At 37.9% G+C, this 26,062-nt stretch overlaps 1 long non-coding RNA gene and 1 pseudogene across 2 annotated transcripts in view; one reads left to right on the top strand and one right to left on the bottom strand.

The window, feature by feature from the left end:
• The window catches only part of LOC116699397 (uncharacterized), a 41,871-nt gene extending 16,394 nt beyond the window's left edge, over window positions 1-25,477 (bottom strand). The window contains exons 1-7 of one of the 2 annotated variants that reach the window (XR_004334421.1): window positions 25,344-25,477; window positions 24,208-24,298; window positions 21,924-22,311; window positions 21,134-21,193; window positions 13,056-13,198; window positions 1,530-1,613; window positions 1,182-1,355 (exon numbers count right to left, since the gene is read on the bottom strand). This is a non-coding gene — a long non-coding RNA (uncharacterized LOC116699397). Of the gene's footprint in view, window positions 1-1,181; window positions 1,356-1,529; window positions 1,614-13,055; window positions 13,199-21,133; window positions 21,194-21,923; window positions 22,525-24,207; window positions 24,299-25,343 lie in introns of those variants that run through there. The other variant, XR_004334422.1, reaches the window with a different exon arrangement.
• LOC116699394 (myosin-7-like) lies at window positions 5,595-20,070 on the top strand (annotated as a pseudogene).
• Window positions 25,478-26,062: the final 585 nt, after the last annotated feature.

The raw sequence follows: 26,062 nt of genomic DNA, 5'->3' as shown, positions 1-26,062 counted from the left end.
ACTCTCAACTCGCTTCGGCTTGCTTTGACTCCAACTCCCTGTGGGCGGGTTGAAAACATACGGAACTAGCTGGCTTGTAGTCATCAGACGCTGGGCAAAAATGCCTCTCATGACGCAAAATGACAATTTTTGCGTCATGAGAAAAAAAAAATCTCTCGTCTCAGGGGGGCATGAGGGAGGGAAGCACTCAGCAGCAGTCATTCAAAAATGCTACCGGGTTTCTACTGATACAAAGCTTAATGCTAATCAGTGAAGTATCCCTTTAACCCTCACACACTGATGACACCTACCATGTTATTTTCATACTGATAATACAACACAGCTGGTAAATAATTATTAGTAAGTTTTTTGGCAACATGCCAGTTCAAAATTAACACAAATATAGGATTTTCCTTAAGTAAAAGCTATTATTGAATGTTTTTCAAGGTTTCTGGATTGTAACTGGATTGTAAAAAAGTGAAATGAATAAAGAAACCTCACAAGTGACAATGTGATAAGAACAGACAGTCTCAATCCCTCACTGAAAAAGCTGACTAAAGGCAGAACAGTTATGTAGAGTATTGTTTGCTGGTACTACTAAGAAAAAAAATCCACATTAAACATAAACCCAAAAACCAGCAAAAGAATAGTTTTTCTTGGTAGAATAGTCCACTGTACAGGGCACACTGCAGTTTGAGTTTGCACTAGCTCTTTAGCAAAAGTGGTGTGTTTGGGATTATCAGAGGAGGATCTGAGTGGCATGACCTATCTGGAAGCCTAAAGAACAGAAGTCTTTTTTGACAAGTGAACTATGAGAAGTTTGTACAGAATCACCACAGCAATAATGACTAATCCCCTACAGTACAATGGATATATAACATAATAGAACGAGAACCTCATCAGTTACCACTTTAAAACTGCTAAAATAGTACTAAACAAACTGCAATTAGTATAAATGTATGACAGATGAAATGTTCTTTGGTTATATTACCGTTACACATGGTAGCTGCAACTCAAAAAACAACCATCTACCCATTTAAAAATTAGGTTTCACCAGCAATTTTGAACACAGAAAATTAGAAATGATCCAGTGGTGACCAAACCTTTGTTTTTTATATAAATTTAACTAATTACCTCCATTTTGATAAGATAACAGACTTTAATATTTAAAGATTTAAACTAGTTAAATTGAATCTACTAACCTTCATATCAGTAGTGAAGGTCAGTAGTGAAGTCTTTCTCTGGTATAAAGCATCTTCTTTCCAAAGACAGACAAGGAAGGGCCATGTGGAAAACAGAGAAGAGGCAGACTTGACAATTATGTCTGGCTGACAACGGATAATCTGGGATAAAAAGGGTAGTCATCCAAGAGAGACCTAGGGAAGTCAAGAAAAAACATTTAATCAATGAAAATAAGACATTGGAAGTAAGGGTATGTTGTGGAAAAATTTATTTGTTTATTAGTTTTCCAAATTAACAGATTTTCCAATAGATTAGAAGTTTTGCATCTAAAAACGTAGACAGTAAAAGCTTTTAATCATCAACAGTACCTTTCCATTATTTCGCCAAGTGCTAGTCATTCGAATCGAAGACAAGGAGTACTCAGGATTTGATTCCACACAGAGGTCCACAGTCTGAATAAGTGGGAAGACGTGGCAAGAGAACAATCAACTCCTTGCCTCTACCAGAGCTCAACACGCCTTTAGAGGTGACCTCTTAAAACAACAAAGAACAAATACTAACAATAGCTTAGCTGGCTCTAGTTTCAAACTTAAGTGAAGCAAGGTGCCTTACACCTTCCGTCATGTGTTCATGTGAATGTAAAAGTCAAAGACACAAGGACTGTGGACAGCTGGGAATGAGACCTTTACTGGATGGAGTGGTCTGCTAGAGCCTGGAATAGACTGAGGGATAAGTGAAGGAGATGAGAATTCTAGTTTGAAGACAATGTAATCTGATGAAAGGAAAACAACTGAGGTTCCTGTTGCATTACTGGACAGCATGCTTTCTATGATTTTCATTTGTAAACACAAGTTGTTACAAGCAATTTCTAAAATTTGGCCTGACAAAATTAAGTATATTCTAGTATATTTACGATACAGACAAACTATAAATATCCAATATTAAATAACATATAATTGGTTTCTTGTGGGCTTATCACCTGTTGTTACTGATCAAATAAAAAATAAAAAGCTTTCCTACCTACGTAACTATCTACGTCCTCAAGCTATCCTCTGAACTAACAAACCCTGAAAGGCAGCCAGCAGGAATTTCACAAGTTATCTTTGTGCTCAAGGATACCGAAGAAAACAATGCCATGTCAACAGAAGCAGACCAAGGGCACATGCAGCAGGCAACGTTTGGATAGAAGCCTGTGAGTAGAGGTCTCAATAATTTGAATTTGTTTCAGTGCACAACATATGTTGTTTATGTAGGTTTTTCTTTATTATATTCAATCATACTTATTTAAAAACAAAAAACAACATAATATAATAGGTGCTAATCTGTGCCATTGGGAGACACAAAGAAACTTTGTAGAAAAACACAGCAACAAAATCAAGGTAATATTTGCTCAATACTAGTAATAGTGTACAGATAGGTTTTATTCAATAATTGGCTTAAGTTTATCTTATTTATTATGGCCAAATATGACTCTTTTGAGTCTTTTAACCATGAACATTCAGTATTCTGTATATTGATTTGCTAGACATTAATGTCTTAGATCACAAGGCTGTGGTTTTCCACACCTTGCTCCTGCTCCTGGTCCGTAGGCGATCTACCTGTATCCGCTCTGGGACTTTTAATTCCAAGTCAGCCAGAAATTTATGCGAAAGGTTTTTAGCTGCCCCTTCCTGGTCTCTATCAAGATGAAACAAGCAAAACACAATGCCCACTTATTAGTGTTCAGTTAAATAACCAGGGTAGTTCTATTTCTCTAATTTGATTGCTAGTAACTGCCATAATCCCCGGGTTTTGTTTCAGGCAACCAACAAATTGGTCAAACCTACCCAGCGAGCACATTGGAAGCGTCCACTGACATACAGTATGTACTGCAGTCAGTAGCAGTAATCAGTAATCAGTAGCAGTTCACCATTCACCACACCAACATTAGGCTCAATATCACACATGTGATTGGAAATCTCAAAATATGTTTATCCTGAACTTTCTGCCAGTATAAAATTCACTGAATGAAACCCATCACCTGCCAACTGGATATTATACCTACTAGATCTGAAAAGTATTTTGGAAATTTAATAATTTAAATATTGCATTCAAAATAGGCAATAGTTCGACTCAACCTCCGCTGAAGAAACCTACACTCAACCCTCTTGTTATAAACAATTTTAGATTAATTTCAGGCCTACCATTTGTATCTCAAAGTTTATAAAAGTCTGCTGCCTATCAATTTATGAGACAAATGAATATCAACGATATTTTTGAACCATATCAATCAGGCCGCCATTGTCAATAAGAACTTGTTCTTAATGACTTGCCTGTAAAAAAAAGAAAGGTAAAAGAAAAAAGAAAAGACAAATTGCAGCACAGAAACACCTCTTATTGAGGTTACTAATTGTTAACTGTTCACCGCGGATTCTGGGGCTTGTTCAATTTTTTTTCCTTAATATGAGTTCTGCATTTGATACGTACAACCACAATATCCTCATAAATCATCTTGTAAACTGTGGAATTATTGGCTCTATACTATTTTTTAGTTTCACATGCTTTCTTTAGGTCTGATATAATATTAATTTCCACTGTAATGCGGACGACACAGCATTTTCTTCAGCCCACTGGTGGCAACTCAGACATACATTCACGTTATGGCATGTCTCTCTGACATCAAATACTGTATGTCACAAAACTGCCTCTAGCTCAATGAGTCCAAACCTGAGGTTATTTTATTCCCCCCCTTAAACATGACCTGCACCTATAATTAATCTTGGGACTCCACTGGCAATTGGGGTGTGTTTTATGACTACAAGCTTTTTGACTTTGTTTGATTTACAAATCACAAACATCCTCCTTTCTCAAACGCAGAAAAATTACAAAAGTCGTTATCTCAAGCAGACCTTGAAAAAGTAATCCATGCTTTCCTCTCATCATGGCTTGATTCTCCCACTTGTCCGAAAATTGTCTGGCAGACTTTTAACCAATTCAAAGAGACAAGACTATATCACTCCCATCCTTGCAACACTACATTGGCTACCTGTTAGGTATACCATTGATTTTAAACTTGTACTAATTACTTTTAAAGCATTACATGGGGTTGCTCCCACATAAATTAGAGATTGGCTTGTGCCGTATGACTCTAGCTACTGTCTGCACTCCTCAGGTACAGTAGATTGTTCCCACTGCCTGCCTCTTTACCGAAGCAAACTGGCCATTTTCCATGAGAACTCACTACTTCAGGAACTTTAGTTAGCAAACCGTCTTGCTTCCTCAAACAGTCAGAGTGCTGAAAGACACAGGCGAGGAGAAAAAGAAAGAGTGTATTTTCCTTGCCACCTTCAGTTCATGCCTAAATTACTGCATGAACTGAAGGGACAGTGAGTCCTGTATTGGCATCCTCGGAGAGCACTTTTAGTGTTTGGAAAAAAAAACCAACTATTTCTATAGTCTCACTGACAATCTTTATTGGGTGTTAAAGCTCATATGCTTGCCAAAAGGTCAGCTCAAGGAACTTTAATTGTATGCAATTTGACATGTGTTGGATTGCATAGTGTCTGAACAGTTCTATTGCTAGTAAAGAAAAGGAAACAATGCCAAGTGACCAGGGTTAGACACGCATTTATCCGTTAACAGTGGTGAGTGATAAGAAAGGGATGCCGCAGCTGTGACCTTGGCCTTGTCTTGGCTATCTGTAAACAGCTGCAGCTTTTTATTCTCCCTCTCTTGAAATGTATTTCACCCCCAATCACTTGACAGACTATTGTTAAACTTTAGATGTTTGATGTCCCATTAATGCTGCAAGCCTGCTTAATTTAGTTATAGTATAGTATATGTAGTAGTATAGTATAGTTTTAGAATATGGAGGCACAGTCCATGATAAAATGTGTCTGCCATGAATGACAACATATATCATCTAGGAGAAAAGTGGATCTATCTTCTAAGCAACAAATAACAATAATGTATGCTGTTATGGAGCATGCAGTAGTCCTATCATGTCTTAATCATGTATTGATACAGAACATTTGTTTAAATCAGGATTCATTTAATATGATCAACATGTGTTGTAGATAGAGAGGGATTTTCTACTTCACAATAATCATGCCCTTAGAGGTTTGTCAAGGATTACTTTATGTATATCAAAAAGCACTGGGACTCCAAATTAACAAATGGCCAGCATTTCCCTAATTAATTACAATTTTCAAGTTAATTTAATTCTTTTATTTATTACTATTTTATAACCTAATCTTATATTGATCGTCATTTCAATGTGGTTTCATATAAATTACTGGGACAAAAGAGAATGACATGATAGACTGCAGCTTGTCCGTGCTCCCCCACCTCCAGCCTTCCCTTTTCTTTCTCAGGTCCAGTCCAGCATATAGGTTGTTGATCACAAGGTGGCAGCAATAAATAGCAGCCCTAGGCTCTACCTAATTTGGAGAAAGCTTTTTGTAATAGGCAACCTGGATGCCATTTCTCTGATATGCATTCCCATATTTGGTTGCCGAACAACCTTTATTAATGGAGAGGCAGCCTGGTGTCAGCTACTGGATCCATCATTTCACTTGACAAAGGTTGACGGTCAAGGTAAGAAAAACATCCACATACTCTAATAGAGAAACAGATACTTTGTTTGTGTAAGATGTTAAAATCACTCCCAGCTATATATAGACAATTTTACTGCTTGCTAAATTGTGTAAAGCTTAGTGATACATTTGTAAAAAAAAAAAAAAAAATGGTGTCCCTGGGATTTTTTTAACTTAATTAAATAACGACATAATATGACATTTGGTTTTCTTCTGTCTACTTAATAGAAATACTGCAGATCCCAATTTCCTGTGGAGTGAAACACCTTAGGTAAAATTCACAGCTACACTGAAGTGACAACAGTTAACCCTAAAGCATCTTGCTTTCTTTTTCGGGGTTGTTATTGCATATCAAAAGGTAGAGATGTTCCAATACCAGTATCAGTATCGCTGCGATAGAGCTTAAAACGCTGATATTGGTGAGTACTGGAGTTTATGCGCCGATAACGATACCACATTATAAAACCCTAAAGAAAATCTACTTTAAAGTAGTTTATGTTCTTTTCAGTCATAACTGACTGTCAAACTGGATGAAAAAAGAAAGTTCTGTGGCATTCATAGTTTGTGTTTGTTTATGTTTCACAAAGAGTTTAACCTGAGCCAGACCGACAAAACAGACAGAAATCATATCATATCCATACACTGATAGTAGTACACAGTTTTTGACATTATGGGCCGATACACAAGTTCAGGTATCAGAATCGGTATTGGAAACAAAAAATGCTATCAGACCATTTCTATCAAAAGGCCTGACACATCCAATTTGTAATGGACCTGTGCTTGTCTCTATAACTTTAATGTTAAAGGTGCATTCATTTAACCTTTATTTGCGTAGTTTTGTTAAATAATAAAGAGTAAAGGATGATAGGTTATAAATAGTACACCTATGATAGTATCAATGATTGTAAATATTGTTTATTTGTATGGGGGATATAAAAAACTTGTGCTTGTACAATTTACAGGTTCATTATGTTATTTTTTTAATTATGCCGTTTGTCTAGATTTCCATGGGTCTCATGTGAATGAGTAATGGTTCACACATGTTTTTTTGCAAAGAAAACCACAGGTTGTGAAAAATGTTTTATTCTCAAAAGGTTGAAAAATGGGTGATGCTGCCATGGCAGAGTTTGGGGCCGCTGCTCCTTTTCTTAGGAAGTCAGACAAAGAGCGCCTAGAAGCCCAAACTCGTCCGTTTGACATTAAGAAAGAGTGCTTCGTCCCTGACCCTGAGGTTGAGTACGTAAAGGGAACGGTCACTAGTCGTGACGGTGACAAAGTCACTGTTCTGACTGAATTTAACAAGGTTTGTATATCATACAGTATCAATTCAGTTCACCTCAAATGTATGCCAAAACAAGTATTGAACTTTGTTTAAGACCGTTATCTCTTGTTGCAGACTGTGACAGTGAAGGAGTGTGATGTACACCCTCAAAACCCGCCAAAGTTTGATAAAATTGAAGACATGGCGATGTTCACCTTCCTCCATGAGCCCGCTGTGCTGTTTAACCTCAAAGAGCGTTATGCAGCATGGATGATCTATGTAAGATAATAAAGCGTAACATAAAACCTCCTCTACCCATTGATAAAGCATTGTTTAATAAGCAACATTGTTATTACAAAGTAACACATTATCTTATTTTATTATCTGTTGCCCTTCGCTTACTACAACAGACCTACTCTGGGCTCTTCTGTGTGACTGTCAACCCCTACAAGTGGCTGCCAGTCTACAACCAAGAGGTGGTTGTTGCCTATAGAGGAAAGAAGAGGTCTGAAGCTCCTCCTCATATCTTTTCCATTTCTGACAATGGCTATCAATACATGCTGTCAGGTAAATATTCTATTTTAGCGTCATTTTCTTTAAATATTCAACGTTGACGTCATTTTATTTTTTACTAAAACTTTTAAAATCTCTCTTGCTGACAGACAGAGAAAACCAGTCAATCCTTATCACGTAAGTCACACAGCCCAAAAAAATCCCGTAAGTATTTAACGGTCATATGTCTTGGTCTAAAACTTTCTGTCTCTCTTCAACTCAGTGGAGAATCCGGTGCTGGAAAGACTGTCAACACCAAGCGTGTCATTCAGTACTTTGCCAGCATCGCTGCTGCTCCGAATGTGAAGAAAGATCAGGCTGCTGAAAAGAAGGTTATATTACATACTTATATCTAAATATGATACAAAATATAAATGATAAATGAGTTAGTTTAACACTAGAACTGCCAGAGTCATCAACATGGAACATTTTAATAAAAAAATGTAAATTGTTCCATTATTTTGTATGTTGTTTCCCACCTGCACTGACCTTTCCTAAATATCCATTCTTTACATGCCTATATCATCATAATGATTGAATAACATTTAGAAAACCAAATAAAGGTTGTTGTTTTTTTAAAAGCCTTTCTAAATTGACAGTAAACCTGGAGTTTATATATTTGTATGACAAAATCAGGGTACACTGGAGGATCAAATCATCCAAGCTAACCCTGCACTGGAGGCCTTTGGGAATGCCAAGACCATCAGGAATGACAACTCCTCTAGATTTGTGAGTTGGTGTGACTGCAGTAAGGCTACTTGATTATCATTGAAAAAAAAAATGTAATATTAGAAATATAAACACTTATTTTCATGTTAGGGTAAATTCATCAGAATTCACTTTGACAACCGAGGAAAGCTGGCCTCGGCTGACATCGAGACTTGTAAGTAAAACTAAATCTATTCATACATCAAATTTGGAGGGCACGTATTTATTGTAGGGATGCATTGTGGAGTCAATCCCCGCATGTGCTAGGCAGGGTGGGTACACTGTGTCCATTTTGAAGTCACATTTTAACCTATAGGGGATTTTGAGTCTCCAGTTGTCTAATCTACATATAGGAAATTAGATACAAGGGAAAAATACTGACTCAGAAAGACAGATTCGTTATTAAAAGTAATGAAATAATGTTTGATCACATTAAAAAGGGGCAGCTCTAACTATTTTGTTTTAGAAAATGTGTTATTTGTCACCAAACCAGGGAAATTGTATTGTTTTTGCATCAAGGAGTGGTATAATGCCCTTATTAGTTAAACCTGCACCAATAGCAAATTATTTTATACTGGAATACAACAACATAACTTAATATACCTTTGACAGACCTTTTGGAAAAGTCTCGTGTGACCTACCAGCTTAAAGCTGAGAGGGACTACCACATTTTCTACCAGATCTTGTCTCAGGCAAAGCCTGAGCTTATGGGTAAGTGGACACTATACATGTAATAAATATGATTATTAGTGTACTGTATCATGCATTGCATCATATTTTTTAAATATATTTTCAGACATGTTGCTTATCACCAACAACCCCTATGACTACGCCTTCATCTCCCAAGGAGAGACAACAGTAGCCTCTATCAATGATTCTGAAGAGCTGATGGCCACTGATGTGAGCTAAATCTTAGATTCACATCAGCAAACATTTTACATTTCTTTTGAAAAAAATCAATTTAGAAAAAAATAAGGAAATACCAGGAATACTTTTTATATTTCATTTAGGAAGCCTTCGATGTGCTGGGATTCACTCAAGAAGAGAAGTGCAGTATTTACAAGCTGACTGGTGCCATCATGCACTATGGTAACATGAAGTTTAAGCAGAAGCAGCGTGAAGAGCAGGCAGAAGCTGATGGCACTGAAGGTAGGTAAGGTTGATATACATAGATGGGTATTATTATTATTATAAGAGATTTGGCACGGGGCAGATCTAGCTTATCTAGATCTAGATCTTCTTAACAGTTCTTAACACATAATTCTAATTCTGTCTAGGTTAAGATATACCTACATTAGTTATTTAGCTAAAACTAATGCAGATTATCACAACAGTCTTACTATAAATCATACCTATATAAAGATTATAATTTTAAGTTTTTGTAACTGTTTTAGAGAGGAATTGAATAAAATAAAGTAAATGTAAAGTAATGCCTTGAATAGCTGTTGTAACACTGGGTTGTCACAGGCAGCTTCAGAGGCAGCAGAGCAGGGCAATATAATTCATTCCAAATGGCGGTATGAGTGAAGTCCGCTAACGGTGATTAGAGTGCCGGGATGTTCACTTCTCTGCCATGTTCACTTCTTCTTTTTAACACATGGCAGACTCGCAAACTTGCCTTCAATATATTCTCCTGTGTACACAGAAGTGCTGTATTTAAATTACCCCTTCCAAATTAAAGAGGGTTTTCCTATAACCTACTTTGTTATACATCTTTGTATGACTGCAGGGATTTTACTACAAACAGCTAGCTTGGCAGAGGGTTGCCCAGGCAGTTGGTATTCTTGGTGAGTTAAATATATATTTATATTTGTTTTAGTAAAACCATTGTAGTAGTAGTGTAACAATAAAAACTGCGGGCAAGTATTTGATTGGACTAGAAAACTTACAAAAATTGTTTGTGATAGCCAAATAGAAACTGATGTATCAAATGTATCAACAACACCAAAACCCAGAACAAATTGTTATTAAAAAGTATAAACTATCATCACAGAATGTGTCAAATATATTGGAGTTGCAGTTGAAAAAAGGCAGCTTGTGAAAACTCAGCACAAAATGTATCAAAGAAAAGCACTTTTTAAAATATCTGACAATATGTTCCCACCTTGTTTTGTTCCACCATGTTTGTCACAGTCTATACTTTAAAGGAGAATTCTGGTAGATTTCAACACGTAGCTTCGTTTATTGTTTACACTGTTTTACCATGGCGGCCCACCTTGGTAAAATTTCTGCCGCCATGGTATAGAGCAGCCACTCTTTCAGCTGTTTATGAAAAGACATAAAGTAATTACACGACTCTGCAAAGCCGTCTGCTCTACTGAACTCAAGTGAACTGTTGGGGTGCATATCGCTCAAAACCAAGATGAAAAACGTAGCTAGTAATGCTAATAATGATGGTTTCAAGGTAACAGTCAGTAACTAACATTAGCACATTAGCCCGTTGACAGCAACGTTATTGTTCATATTTTTGAACAATGTTTCTGACCTTAGTCGTCATAGTGACTGAAAGTGTGATGTGAGATGCTAAAAAGAAAAACTACACACTGTTTTCTGGTTACGTTAATTTCTGATGTTCAACAACATTTCTACATAGTCAAATTGTTTATTTGGGAAAAATTACATTTTGGAATATTGGACTGTACGTGTTTGACAATCGACTAATGTTGACTTCACCGGAAAACAGGAAATAAACAGAGGTATGGATTAACACAACTTTAATGCCTTTCTGTCACATCTACTGCAGTCAGATTCGCTGTGTTCCCTCAGAAGGAATCACTGCATCTGTGTAGACACTTGTAATGACATTTTGAACATGTTTAGAGGCTAAACACAAGTTTAAAAACTTACCCTGTTTAAGCCTGTTTGGTGCTGACTCTAGCAGGGGGATAACACAGTGTAGGCAGCACCGATTGTTCTCATTTCTTTTGCTACCGACAGCACTCCAAATTTCCAAACAACAGAGCTACGTGTTGAAATCAACCGGAATTCTCCTTTAATGCGACAAAGAACTCTAAGGAGAAAGAATCTAAAAGAGTATGTCCAATGTAGGATTGAAAGGGCAGAGACTAATGTATATTTTTGCATTTTCAGTTGCTGACAAAATTGCATATCTAATGTCCCTGAACTCTGCGGACCTCATCAAAGGTCTCTGTCACCCAAGAGTCAAAGTAGGGAATGAGTGGGTCACCAAGGGACAAAATGTTTCTCAGGTAATGATTTGAAGGAAACATTTTCAGGATAGTTTGTTTAAATAAAAAGTAAAGTTTTAACGATATTACTGATTACTTTTCCCAAAGGTGTACTACGCTATAAGTGCGCTGTCTAAATCAGTGTATGAGAAGATGTTTCTGTGGATGGTGGTGAGAATTAATCAATCCCTCGACACCAAGCAGCCTCGCCAGTATTTTATTGGTGTACTGGACATTGCTGGATTTGAGATCTTTGATGTAAGTTTAGAACAGAATCCAAAGCTAATAAAACATAGGTAACAGATTTGCTTAATATTTTTATGCCAAAGTTCATTTCTTCTTACTATCAATGTTGTTACAGTTCAACACCTTTGAGCAGCTGTGCATCAACTTCACCAATGAAAAACTGCAACAGTTTTTCAACCACCACATGTTTGTGCTGGAGCAGGAAGAGTACAAGAAAGAGGGCATTGAATGGATTTTCATAGATTTTGGTATGGACTTGCAGGCCTGCATTGACCTGATTGAAAAGGTGAGTTTTTAAGTTTACTTATGCAAATCATCAAAGTGCTACATGACCCAAAGTTATTCCATTATGTTCTTCCTGAACCCTCACATAAACTTTTTGTGCTTGTCTTAAACAACATGAAAACATATATCTTTACTTTCTTCATTATATTCTCCTCAGCCTATGGGTATCATGTCCATCCTTGAAGAGGAGTGCATGTTCCCCAAAGCCTCTGATACCACCTTTAAAACTAAGCTCTATGACAACCATCTGGGGAAATCTGCCAATTTCCAGAAGCCCAGAGTTATCAAAGGGAGACCAGAGGCCCATTTCTCCCTGGTTCACTATGCTGGAACTGTTGATTATAATATCAACAACTGGCTGGTGAAGAACAAGGATCCTCTGAATGAGACCGTTGTAGGACTCTTTCAGAAATCTAATCTCAAACTGCTATCTGTCCTCTTCGCAAATTATGCTGGATCAGATGCAGGTAAGAATAAACTTAATGTAGTACTGCAATTACCTACACAGGAAATGTCAATATTTTATCAAATGCATCATAGGGAGAAATAAAAGATTGAATAATGTATGCCTTTGTCTGTTAAGGTAATCTAACTAGTTTTACATTGGTTTATTGAGCAGCTGAAGGTGGAAAGGGCGGCAAAGGAGGAGGCAGCAAGAAGAAGGGTTCATCCTTCCAAACTGTGTCTGCCTTGCACAGGGTAAAACGTTTTTTTTTTAAGTTTTCAAATTGTGGTTATTGGTCTAAGCTTGAAGGGGTGTAGTTATGAACACATCATATGTGTGGTTTTTACAATATGGCGATTGTAAAACGGGATTGATGTAAAGATGGTCTAAGCTAACCAGGACAAAAGACTTCTTCAGGCTAATAAAATACCCAAAGTAGTGTGTAATACACAGCCTACTTTCCCAAGGCTGTGACACATTTACTGAACTGAATAAGTTGGGCATGCATTTCAATTAACAACCCAATCTTTTAAAAGTTATTGTGCCAAACACAATGATAACAAAATGTATAAAGTTGTGTTAAAAACTTGCAGGAAAACCTGAACAAGCTGATGACCAACTTGAGGTCTACTCACCCTCACTTTGTTCGCTGCCTCATCCCTAATGAGACCAAGACTCCTGGGGCCATGGAGAACCCTCTGGTGATGCACCAGCTGCGCTGTAACGGTGTGCTTGAAGGCATCAGGATCTGCAGAAAGGGTTTCCCCAATAGAATCCTCTATGGAGATTTCAAACAGAGGTTTGCATGTGATGGGCAATCCAATATTTAAATCTACTAGATATATCAAATGAGTGTCTTATATTCCTGATATATATATAGATAGAATTATAAAATACAGATAAAATGTTGATGAAAATGAAAATAATTTTTTCTGTTGGACTTGTGTCAAAGATACCGTATTTTGAACCCTAATGCCATTCCTGAGGGACAGTTTATCGACAACAAGAAGGCCGCTGAGAAATTGTTGGGTTCACTAGATATTGATCACACGCAGTACAAGCTGGGACACACAAAGGTAAGTTTTATATATAGAAAATGGATTTATATAAAGTACCTATTATTACTGACTATCCAATCTGCCCTATGAAAAAAGGTGTTCTTCAAAGCTGGACTGCTGGGTCTGCTAGAGGAGATGCGAGATGACCGACTAGCACTAATCATCACAGGCATCCAAGCCCGGTCGAGAGGCCTTCTGGCAAGACTTGAATTCCAGAAGATTGTTGAGCGCAGGTAACTGCTCACAGTATGGCCAAACTTTTATGTCAAAACAGGTAACTTTTATTCACATAGCCCAATACCACAAATCTTGAATTTGCCTCAAGGGACTTTACAATATGTACAACATACAACACTATCTATCCTTAGACCCTTAATGCAAAAAAGGATAAACTCTATCTATCAAAAATTAGGAAATGATATCCTTTGAGAAAAAACAGTACCTTAAAATGCATATTTACTCTGTCTTACATAACCAAATAAATAAATATCAAACAGAGAAAAGCATAGTGGGGAGAAGAATCTATTTAGGTTGTATTGAAAAGGACATTCTTTGCGATCAGGTTAAAACTGAATTTTTGTTTCATTTTCTTTATGTCCATGCTGCGACAGTGGTATAAGAAAAGTGTGTATGTTATTTGAGCATAGAGTACGTTTACATTGCTCGTCTGACATGTTCTGTTGGTTCAAAAAAGGAGAAGGAAAAAAAAATGGTTTTCACCTGATGGAGACAACTTAAAGACAATGATTTGTTTTCGGCAGGGATGCACTACTTGTGATCCAGTGGAACATCCGTGCCTTCATGGGGGTCAAGAATTGGCCCTGGATGAAGATGTACTTCAAGATTAAACCTTGTTGAAGTCAGCAGAGTCAGAGAAGGAGATGGCCAACATGAAGGAAGAGTTTGGCAAACTAAAAGAGGCTTACGCAAAATCAGAAGCCCGCAGGAAGGAACTTGAAGAAAAAATGGTCACTCTTCTCCAAGAGAAAAATGATCTGCAGCTCCAAGTTCAATCTGTATGTTAGAAATGTTCAAATCTGTGATCATTACAATAATAATAAAATCAAACCAAGTCTGCCTAGGTATAATGCTGTGACTTTAAATTATAACAGGAGCAAGATAATCTTTGTGATGCTGAAGAAAGATGTGAGGGGCTGATTAAAAACAAGATTCAGCTGGAGGCAAAAGCCAAAGAGCTGACAGAAAGACTGGAGGATGAGGAGGAGATGAATTCTGAACTGACTGCTAAGAAGAGGAAGCTGGAGGATGAGTGCTCTGAGCTGAAGAAAGACATTGATGACTTAGAGTTAACTCTGGCTAAAGTTGAGAAAGAGAAGCACGCCACAGAGAACAAGGTATGACAAACACTAAATACTGTGAAATTACTCTGGATGTCCCAAATAACATTCATGGTAAAGTCCCTGATACAATTTTTTCCTGGCCACAGGTAAAGAACTTGACAGAAGAGATGGCTGCTCTGGATGAAATAATTGCTAAGTTGACAAAAGAAAAGAAAGCCTTACAGGAAGCTCATCAGCAAACACTGGATGATCTGCAGAGTGAAGAAGACAAAGTCAACACTCTGACCAAAGCCAAGGCTAAGCTGGAGCAGCAAGTGGATGATGTGAGAATTTACAAGATTACGTTTATTTATATGAAACATGTAAACTAATGACTAAATAAGAAGTTATGTATTACAACCCACAGCTGGAAGGCTCCCTAGAACAAGAGAAGAAAGTGCGTATGGACCTTGAGAGAGCAAAACGGAAGCTTGAAGGAGACCTAAAGTTAGCTCTAGAGAGTGTCATGGACTTGGAAAATGACAAACAGCAACTCGAAGAGAGACTGAAAAAGTAATGTGAAATGCACGTGTAAAAAACACAAATAGATTTCAAACTACGTGTCAGCTAGTACATATTATTCTATTTTTTATCCACAGGAAAGATTTTGAAATCAACCAACTCAGTGGTAAAATAGAAGATGAACAAGCAATGAGTGCCCAGCTCCAGAAAAAACTGAAGGAGTTACAGGTAAGAATTTACATAAATAAAGTTGGATAACCTGGCACTTGAATAGGACATTTTACAACCACAATTATATTAAGAGCAATACAATGCCATTTAAGGTTTTGCTTTCGTTTTGGTCTAGGCCCGCATTGAGGAGCTGGAAGAAGAGCTTGAGGCAGAGCGAGCTGCACGAGCCAAAGTGGAGAAACAGAGAGCAGACTTGGCCAGAGAGCTGGAGGAGATCAGTGAGAGGCTGGAGGAGGCTGGTGGAGCAACATCTGCCCAGATTGAAATGAACAAGAAGAGGGAGGCTGAGTTCCAGAAACTCCGCAGAGACCTTGAAGAGGCCACTCTGCAGCATGAAGCCACTGCTGCCACACTCAGGAAGAAACAAGCTGACAGTGTAGCTGACCTAGGAGAGCAGATTGATAACCTGCAGAGAGTCAAGCAGAAACTGGAGAAGGAGAAGAGTGAGCTCAGACTGGAGCTGGATGATGTGGTCTCCAATATGGAAAATATTGTGAAGGCTAAGGTAAAATACTTCCTTTACTGTATGTTTCTACTCATGGGATGGGATGAGTAATTTGTTAAGTCTAAAACAACTTTTATTTATTTTTCAGTAGGTTACATGCCATTGTTAACGTTGTTTGTTTTCAGAATAATTTGGAGAAAATGTGCAGGTCTCTGGAAGATCAGATGAACGAATACAAAACAAAGGCAGACGAGGGACAGCGTACTATCAATGACTTCACCATGCAGAAAACAAAGCTTCTAACTGAAAATGGTAAACATTTGATTTGAACTGTGTTTTGTTTGTATATTATAAACAACTAATTTAATGCTTTTATCAAAATTAGGTGAATTTGTAAGGCGGCTTGAGGAAAAGGATTCCTTGGTGTCCCAACTAACCAGAGGAAAACAGTCCTACACTCAACAAATTGAAGACCTTAAAAGACAACTAGAGGAAGAAGTCAAGGTATCAACCAACAGTAACAAGTAACAACTTGGTACAGATGGTGGTACATAAATATGCAACAAGATATGTTTTTATTTCAGGCCAAGAATGCTTTAGCCCATGCAGTGCAGTCTGCTCGACATGACTGTGACCTGCTCAGGGAGCAGTATGAGGAGGAGCAGGAGGCCAAGGGTGAATTGCAACGCAACATGTCCAAGGCCAACTCTGAGGTGGCTCAGTGGAGAACCAAGTACGAAACTGATGCCATCCAGAGAACCGAGGAACTGGAGGAGGCCAAGTGAGTAAAATATATTTTCACTCCATCAACCAAGCTTTTAAATAATTAACCAAAATATCTTCTATCATCATCCAGAAAGAAGCTGGCTCAGCGTCTGCAGGATGCTGAGGAGGCTGTGGAAGCAGTGAATGCTAAATGCTCGTCTCTGGAGAAGACCAAACACAGGCTGCAGAATGAGATTGAAGATCTCATGGTAGATGTGGAGAGGTCTAATGCTGCTGCTGCTGCTCTGGACAAGAAACAAAGAAACTTTGATAAGGTTGCTTTTAAAATACATATGGCACTTTTGCTCTTTTAGGTAAAATTTTTAAAGTAAAATTGCCTTTAAAATACATATTTCAGGTCTTGGCAGAATGGAAACAGAAGTATGAAGAGTCTCAAACAGAGCTGGAGAGCTCTCAGAAGGAAGCCAGGTCTCTGAGCACTGAGCTGTTCAAACTGAAGAACTCTTATGAAGAATCTCTTGAACATCTGGAGACCATGAAGAGAGAGAATAAGAATCTACACGGTATGGGAAAAACCAGCTTACACCTCTATCATAGATTTTATTTCTAATGACCAAACCATTAGTAATGTGACATTTTGTTTCTCAGAGGAAATATCTGACCTCACTGCGCAAATTGGTGAGAGTGGAAAGAGTATTCATGAGCTTGAGAAGATTCGAAAACAGTTAGAACAGGAGAAGTCTGAGATACAAACAGCTCTGGAGGAAGCAGAGGTATCTTGAATGTTGAACGGTGGACTTCATGAGCCTTTTTTTGGTACTTGGTGTAACTAGTCTTGTTTTTCATTTTTATTCTTTACTTGATGATAGGCCTCACTGGAGCATGAGGAAGGGAAGATTCTCAGAGCACAGCTTGAGTTCAACCAGATTAAGGCTGATCTTGATCGCAAGTTGGCCGAGAAAGATGAAGAGATGGAGCAAGCAAAGAGAAATCAGCAGCGAATTGTGGATACTCTTCAGAGCTCTCTTGAAGCCGAGACTCGCAGCAGGAATGAGGCTCTCCGTTTGAAGAAGAAGATGGAGGGAGACCTCAATGAGATGGAGATCCAGCTAAGCCAGGCCAACAGGCAAGCAGCTGAGGCCCAGAAACAACTTAAATCTGTTCATGCACATCTAAAGGTAAGCATTTTAGTTTCAAAAACAAGACCTTGGACATGTTGCATTTCCCTATCTGCTTATTTAACTTGCTTCACAATAAATTTCCTGCATTTCCAGGACCTTCAGCTACAACTTGATGATGCTCTTCGAGCAAATGATGATCTAAAGGAAAACAATGCCATAGTTGAAAGACGCAACAACCTTCTTCTGGCCGAAGTGGAGGAGCTCAGGTCTGCTCTGGAGCAAACTGAGAGAGGACGCAAACTTGCTGAGCAAGAGTTGCTGGATGTTAGTGAAAGGGTGCAGCTCCTGCACTCACAGGTGAGATGCAATTATTGCACAGTTCTTTTCTTTGCTGTTATTTTACTGAGAAATTCTATTATCAAGTTTTTTTTTTAATCAGAACACCAGTCTCCTAAACCAAAAGAAGAAGCTGGAGGCTGATACATCCCAGCTTCAGACAGAAGTAGAAGATGCTGTGCAGGAGTGCAGAAACGCTGAGGAGAAGGCCAAGAAGGCCATTACTGATGCTGCCATGATGGCAGAGGAGCTGAAGAAAGAGCAGGACACCAGTGCTCACCTTGAGCGTATGAAGAAGAACATGGAGCAAACCATCAAAGACCTGCAGCACCGTCTGGATGAAGCTGAACAGATTGCCATGAAGGGAGGCAAGAAGCAGGTGCAGAAGCTCGAGGCCAGGGTGAGTGTCAATCTTTTTAAAATAAACAATTGAATGAAATCACACAATCATCAAAATCTGACAATATAAAACATTCTAGAACTATAATTTTTCCTCATGATCAAAAAGTTTACTTACAAATATTTTATGTAAAGACAACTCAATTTTCAAATGATTCTTTCAACAGATCAGAGAACTGGAAGTTGAAGTAGAGGCTGAACAAAGAAAGTCCAGCGAATCTGTCAAGGGAATACGAAAATATGAGAGACGTATCAAAGAGTTGACCTATCAGGTAAGTTTCGATTCTTTTACAAAATTGTAGAACACAAAATGTAATTTGTATTGAAAATTTAATTTTTTTCCAGACAGAGGAGGATCGCAAGAATATTGCCCGTCTGCAAGATCTGGTAGACAAGCTGCAGCTAAAGGTCAAATCCTACAAGAGAGCTGCAGAGGAAGCTGTAAGTATTAGCATTTTAGAGAAACTAATACAAAAAAAGTATAAAACCTGTCCAAGCCCAGTATGTTTGTGCGTATTATGGCTGCCATTCTTAGCTCAAACAAAAGCTATTTGGTAGAGCTAGAGCAATAAGGACAAAATAACTTTAAGCCTCAATGAAATGACTTTGTAACAGACTTTTTCTTATCAGCACAACCGTTTAGAGTAGATCAATAAGCCTTGATAAACTTCATTAGATTTGCACAGCCCAGTAACAACACCCTCTCAATTAACTTTTTAAATAATTGTATGCACATTGCTTTCATATAATTTCTTATAAAATGTAATTGAAAAAAATCTATTGTCAGTGGTACAGTTGGTTTGAAGTATGTCTTATTACATTATCCATGTTATTACGGCAGAAATACATGACAGGCACTAATGAGGTTATTGTGTTTCTGTTCTACAGGAAGAGCATTCCAACAATAATCTTAGCAAATGCCGTAAGCTTCAACATGAGCTTGATGAAGCTGAAGAGAGAGCTGACATCTCCGAGTCTCAGGTCAACAAGCTACGTGCCAAGAGTCGTGATGTGGGCTCAAAGGTCAGTTCTTGATTGTCAATTACTTTTTTATCCTTTTTTGTGTAGGGCACATAGAGTGCCCGTTTTGAGCCATGTTAGGGTTTCAGCAAAGTTTAAAATATATATTAATGTATGATATAAATCACAGTATATTCTTGTACTTCTGTCCCTTAAGAAAAATGTTATTACAGAGACAACACTAGGGTAGTGTTTATAAGCCAGTCTGTATTTTACTACAAGAATCCTTTAATGCCGTCCATTAGTGTACAGTGTGCACAAAACCTTCATATTGTTACGTAGAACAGTAAATCAACAACATGTAAAGGTTATGATTGCAACACTGCAAATTATAATGCATTAAAAAAAGAACTTTTTAAATCAAATTGTTTACTTTTTCTCATTTCAGAAAGGACATGACGAGGAGTGAAGCTCATGGAATGACTTTTGCATTCTGAGGCACCTGATGTTTGACTATTGTGTCTCCCTAAGCATGTCAGTTGTTCAGTAGAATAAAATGAATCTGCATCTCACACTGTTCCTTGGTCTTTTTTAATAACTTCTCCTTATAGTAGTAGATTAGATTAAACTTTTAGGATACTGGTAACACTTAAGTTAACTGGGGAATTATAGCATGTTTCTAACAGGTATGCAAACACACTTAGTTATAGCTTATGTCTCCATTACTGTTACACAATTAAAATGCTTCCCTAATCACCACCCATCATCGCAGTACAACTTCTTCCCTATACCAGTTGAACGCCAAATCCATCTGTGTTTTCTTCCATTGTTTTTCAAATAGACATGCCCACTCAGCCATAGTTAAAAGCAGTAAAATTGGTTACCACAGCAGATTAGGACTAATGTGAACTAGCTGAGTCAACATTAGCTGCGCCAAGTTTGGAAAAAGTAGCACATAAGGTAAAGATTGTAACGTTACTGTGAACTGTAAAGCAGCATTAACAATAAACCAGCAGCTCTTGTGGTCTGTGAGGTTTCAAATGACAGTCTGGTTGATTTAAAGAGAGCAAAATACAGCTTAAGTTCCCCGTCTGTGAGGGCTGTCTGAGGGACAGGTAAATTAGAGGAAAATACAAAAACATTGAGTAAACTTTAACTGATGTTGAATTTTTAAAGAGGTCCCTTTTTAGGTGTCTACAATATGTTTAGCTGCTGCCCCTGTCCACATTGCTACATATCTCCTTCTTTAAAGCCACCAGACTTCTTTGACAATCAGTAATTTTACGTTGAAAAACATGGGAGTTGGTACTGCTGGGCAATGCAGGGTAAAAAGTTAAACCACAAGAGTTATGCTGGACTTGAATTCTCTTTCCAAAGTGGAGGGGCAGTGTATGGGCCTTTACCCCTAATTAGGTTAGTGGACACAAATAGCCTGTAGGTCATAACTGCAGATCATAGTAAGAAGGGTAAAACAAAGGTGTAAAGCAATTTGTTAAAAAAAAAGACTGTGCTAAATAGTCAATCCGACTATTAGATAACTGTTTGAATATTTACCTATTATGATCATGTTACAATGTCATTAACATAACGGATACGATTGGCAATACTAAGCAGCAAATGCTCTTTTAAGCTCACCTGTTATTGAGGTGCACTTGTCTCATTCATTGTGTTGTTTCACAATAGCAGCCTATGATTCTTTAGAAAAGAAAAACATTAAATGTTAGGAAAATTGTGAAAAAAACACTACTGCTCTCTTTCAGGTGAGTGACCACACACATACACTACTGGTCAAAAGTTATGGGTTACTTAGAAATTTCCATTGCCCTCCATTAGAGACAGAATACCAGCTGAGACCAGTTGCATTGTTTTCATTATGTGCTTACATAATTGCAAAAGGGTTCTCCAATGTTTTCTGCTTGTTTTTAAAAATTCAGATTCAGATTAGTAAACATAATGTGCCTTTGGAACATTGGATGAATGGTTGCGGATAATGGACAATGAAGACATTGCATTTAAGATCAGCCACCCACTCAGATCAGCTGCTATTCTGTCTATAATGGTGTGGAATGGAAATTTGTAAGTGACCCCAAACTTTTGACTGGTAGTGTACATATCAGCAAATTAATGCATTACAGATTACAATAAACTTGTAAGCATATATAAGTGAGCTCACTAATAAAGAATGCAATACCTAATATTTATTAGCTTAGGAGACTTCCTTCAAAAGTACCACTTAAGCTTGTGTCTACATTTTCCACATCTTTCACAGAAATATCACATTATTTGCACATATGCATTAACATTTCATGGAAAATCTTATACTTAATGTGAATAAATTTCAGATTGGGCATGTGACATTCAATATTTCACAAAATGAACATCTCACTAAATTCATTCCAATATAATATAGTAATTCAAATCTTACCTTTTTCCACCGTTTTCAGTTATGTGCCATGCTTAGTCTTCATCAGCAGACATACATTTTATCTATAAGAGCCTTAACCAGATCTGAGCACAAATCTACCAACCACTAACTTCAGTGTCTGAATGGAGGCCAGAAGAAGGGTAAGACAAGAAAAGGACACATGGAGGCAGGGCCCAACACTCAACACCTCCTCAAGTGACCTTCAGTGAATACCAAGTATTCTAACAATAGGAACCTCATCTAAAACCACAGTTGGCTCAGACTTCAACCTTAAGGTTGGCTCACACCTTCCCTTCTGTGTACATGTGATGGCATAAGTCCCGGATAGCAGGACTATGGACAGCTGGGAATGGGACCTTCGCCAGAGGGCTGAGTGCTCCTTTAACACCTGGAGTAGATAAAAGTCAAGTAAAGGAGGTCAGGATTCTGGTTTGAAGGAAACACATTGTCAACATAATGTGCAGTATGTCCACTGTACGGAAGACATTTTAAATAGCGCCCTGTTGTTACTCAGGCTAAACAAGGTTCACTGATAAGGTATAGGTATATCAGGGCCTACCTAGTGAATAACATCCTTTGTCTATCTTCTATCAAAGATACTGCAGTTCAACGGTTATTGAAAAAATGATTGCGGTAAGTACTAGTATTACAGTTCTTGTCAGAATGCAAAAAAGTGAGACCTAGGGCTATTCCTTCAGCTCCCACTCTCCCCTCTCTGTCCAGGCCCTCCCATTAGACAAGCACAGGCATGCAATGGCTAATCAGTAATCTGTACGAGTACTAATTATTCAATTTATCCTGGCACTGTTATGTGGCGGCAATTCAATTACCATTCTGTTTTATGTGTAAAGTCCTTTTTAGATGAGATACTGTAAGCGACTTACAATTGTTATATATCAGAGGTTGCACGCCTCTGGAGCAACTATGGGTTAAGTGGAACACATTGGTTGATGTATTGCAGTGAGAACTGAACCCAGATCTCCCACACACGTGTCATATCCACTGCGCCATCACCACCTGAATTAGCTGCAGCCATGAACTATGGTTGGCGGATGGCTAAACTAAAGGCTTGTTTCCTCGGCATGACATTGTTAGTGGGCAGCAGTAGGCTCTTGCGCAGCTTTGACCTCTGTACCTCGAAGCAGACTAATTAGGCTTTTATCCTTCTGCTGTCCATGGCAGACAGACGTCACTCAGTTAGTCTTCTAGTCTAGTTAGTCTAGTTAGGACTGCCAAGTCTGAAATATCAAATTTCATCTGTTTAATAAATATTCATCTTTACTTCATCCACTTGGGTCACCTGATTGGAATGAAGCTATAGCATAAGTTCAGTCAGGAAGACTTTACTTTTGCATGCTTAGGCCTTCTTTAAATCCCACTCATTTGCATTCAGTTTTTACACACATGCTCACTTACTGTTCTTTGCTGTCCAGTCTGGGGCTGTCAATTATTTTAACAGCTGCTTTCACTAGCTGGTCAAATCAGCTGATATCCTCTATCAAACAGCTCAACGACACACCTACACTGTAAGGATAGGTATCATCCTGCTGCTGTCTCTTTTTAAATATGATTCTCTCTCCGCCTTTGGTACATTCGTGCTGGGAGCGGTATGTTCACCTCTGTTAGGGCAATTTATTATTTTTGCTAGTAAAAAATATATGCTTGGCCTGGTGGATTTTTTCTTCTACCAGTCCCATTGGCCAGTGAATCAAAAAAGGTAATTTTGGAAACTGGATGCACCAATCCAAAACATTAGAGTCAACGCCCAACTCAAATAGCTGAGACGGTTATTGTGACAATGGGGCCAATCTATTCAATTTAATGTTTATTTACTACATACATTAATACAAATTATACATTATATAAAAGTTTTGACAAATTTATTGCTGCATTTAAAAAGCTTACACTTACACTTTTACCAAATTGCTAATGCACAATTTATTAATTTATAACAATTCAGCAAATTTATATTGGTGTGGTCTTCCACATAAAATAATGTCACATTCACACAGGCATACAGTTTATTGATTAAACACTTATATGGGATCTGTACTCAGTACAGTACAGTCTCCCAATACCCAAAGCCCAGGATAGAAAAAGGTGGATCAGTTCATCACTTTTGTATGGGATGTGACTATCTTCCCCTCACAAAAGATTTTAGGTAATAACATCATATCCAATCATAGCTGGTTGGTCTGGTTCACAAGGGTTTGTGTGTAGTTATAGAGGGATTTTCTGTAATTGGGTGTAGAACATATATGGATATACTGTATAGCCAACTTACAGAGTCTGGGCTGTTATATTTCAGATGTCTCTCTTTCTCTCTCTCTCTCTCTCTCTCTACTGACAGTCCTCCCCAGTTGCTGCAGGAAAATCTGAAATACAATATTAGATACAGTGTTTTACCCTACTTAAAAAGCAAGAATCAATTTGAATTCAGTATAATCAGCCCTTATAGAAAGGGATATACAAAAGGCCATACTGTTGCTTCCTGTTTTAAATGGCTGTACAGTAAATTATTGGCTGTCAGTTGCTTGATCGCCTGTTCGGCTGTTCCTCTCCATATAAAAACTTCCGTCTGCCTGCGTCATAAGCTGTCCCCAATCTGTCCACTAAATCATGAGTGCGAGTCCCCGGCAGGAATTTCACAGGTTATCTTTGTGCTCAATGATACGACGCCATGCCAGAAGGCAAGGACAAGGGTAGAAGCAAGGGTACCAACACATTTTACATGTAGTGGTATCCTGATATCACAACTTGCTTAATTTAATTACTCTATGCGACTAGAAAAATAAAGGTAATATGTTTGCAAAATGATATTGCCGCTGACATTGTGAACTGTTTTGTTTAAAGTGTTAGCTATATCTTTGCTAGTCAGAGAAATTTCTGATAACGTCACATAGATACGTTATCCAAGTTAAAATAAAGAAGAAAACCCAACTACCGTTACACTGAAAGTAGCATGAGTCAACATGACCTCAAACTTCGGGGCAGAGCTAGCTAGCTACATAATTTGGACCAACAACTACCAACATTTTCCACCACAGAAAACCTCACGTCTCTGAACGGTCTATTTTACAATGTGCAACGTTAGCTAGTAAAGTTAGCTAGATATTCCATGAGAAATACAAGCAGGTGGCTGCCGCTGTGTATTTGAGATGTGAACCATAGACCGTTAATAATAATATATATATATACAGTCTATGATGTGAACGCATTAATTGTTGAATAAAGATTGGAGTGATAGCTAAAGTTACTGTAACGCTAGCTACGTATGCTAACGTTATATCTAATATTTTGCTTTAATTTAAGCAATAAATCTTTTAAATTTAGGTTTGCATGAAACAACGTTACACCACAATAGTGGTGGAAAGTAGCTAACAGTCTAAGTACATAATTAAAGTCGCTTACTGAACTTACAGTTGAGTACAATTTTGGGGTTGCCTACTTGTAGTCTACTTGAAGCGGCCCCCATTTACTTGCCCTGGCTCCAACATGTTGTTCCTCCGCTGTCCGCCAGCGGACCGAGTCCTCAGGGTTTTCCCGCCTCCACCTGCCTGTACAGGTTCACGTAATTAGCCCACCTAGTTCGTGTGCAATAGCTGGTAGCTAGTGCTCTGTCATCATATACTATCAAGCCAGCCTTCGTTAAATGATTACACCAATATGATGGACATGGTCAACAACCAACTAATAAAATTTGATATTATGGTATGTTATCTTATAGGCTACAATTCATAATATTTAATTCATGCGCAGGGGAAATGTACAGGTTACCCGCCCAGAAGTAGGCCAGGCCTATAGTAATGGAGTGGTGTAGCCTACACAATATTTAAATATAATTAAATTACATAATACACATTATTTGAAATCAGCCATTCTGCACAATAAGTATTTTTTGTGCTATTACTTTTGTACTAAAGTAAAATCTCAAATGCATTATGTTAACTTGTAACAATGTATTTCTCCATTGTGGTAGGCTACTGCTACTTTTAAGTACTTGTTATAACACTGATGTATGGCAACCATTAGCACCATTTTTCTTGAGCACAAATTAACTTTATAATAAATTAACTATAAGGCATACATTATTAACCAATCGGTTTGTCTGCATAAAAAGAAATATCTAAATGAGACAA

Source organism: Etheostoma spectabile, chromosome 12 (assembly GCF_008692095.1).
Source record: "Etheostoma spectabile isolate EspeVRDwgs_2016 chromosome 12, UIUC_Espe_1.0, whole genome shotgun sequence".
In the NCBI taxonomy this organism is placed as follows: Eukaryota; Metazoa; Chordata; class Actinopteri; order Perciformes; family Percidae; genus Etheostoma; species Etheostoma spectabile.
This window is presented reverse-complemented; position numbering and strand designations above follow the sequence as displayed.